Source organism: Rhinolophus hipposideros (genome assembly GCF_964194185.1).
Source record: "Rhinolophus hipposideros genome assembly, chromosome: 23".
NCBI lineage: Eukaryota > Metazoa > Chordata > Mammalia > Chiroptera > Rhinolophidae > Rhinolophus > Rhinolophus hipposideros.
The window spans coordinates 5,539,835-5,541,047 of NC_138069.1; positions in this window are offsets into that span (position 1 = coordinate 5,539,835).

Below are 1,213 nucleotides of genomic sequence, written 5' to 3' on the forward strand. Positions count from 1 at the left end.
TTCTGGGGAGTGTATGAGGGTCCACACATAGAAATATACACCTATGTATGATATTTAAATGTATTTAAGTGTATTCACCTATTTATGTTTAATTTTAGAAGATCAATTTAAGCACACAGTTTTCTTTTCATCCTGGGCAGTTTACAGTGATCTTTTGAAAGAGAAATTTAGGACATTTCCAGAGGCAATGAGCATACTTCTGTCACTACCCAATAAAACCAGTTCCCATAAGCGCATTTCTATTTACCCATTTTTGAAAGTTCAAGTGACGGGCACCGTGTAAAAATTAGCAATTTATAGTTGTCTTGTACTTTTAGAGAAGAGAGAAATCTTGGCCCAAAATATGTTATTTTATTTTTGTTTGTTTGTTTATTTTGTTCTTTAGATTCCACATATAAGATCATATGGCATTTGTCTCTCTGTCTGACTTATTTAAGTAGCATAATATCCTCTAGGTCCATCTATATTGTCACAAATGGTAAGATTTCACCTTTTGTGGCTGCGTAATATTCCATTGTATAAATGTACCACTTTTTCTTTATCCAATCATCTATTGATGAGCAGTTAGACTGCTTCCATATCTTGGCTATATTGTAAATAATGTTGCAATAAACATAGGGATGCCGAGGATGCCAAAAAAAAGTATACACATTTTAAAAAAGGAAAACACTGTCTTAAAATTGTAATAATATATGCTAATAACAGAAGGTGAATACAAGTCACGTTTGACTTCTGCAATTACAAGAGGTGCTCAAAGTGGTTACCACAAGCGTCATTTTAATACAGTTTTTTCCTTTCTTAAAATGTGTACACATTTTTTTGGCACGCTCTGTATATTTTCAAATTAGTGTTTTGGATTTCTTCGGATAAATATCCAGAAGTGGAATTACTGGGTCATAAGGTAGTTATATTTTTAATTCAAAACATGCTATTTTAAAAAAGAAATTTATAATGGAAAAATTCAGGCATTTGCAAAAGTAGACAGAAGAGCATAATGAACTCCCATGGACCCACATCCAGCTCCAACAAATTTCAGATGTACCTGTCCACAGCCGCTCTGCCCCTCATTACTGTGATTTACTACTTAGTTGTCTTTCTTGTAAAAAGCCAGCAGCGGGATTTTGGGTTTTAATCCAATCAACAGCTTCTGCCTTTTTACTGAAAAGTTTATGGTTTCAGCTTGTCTCCTGCTTTTTATGTCTTTCTTTGTGAA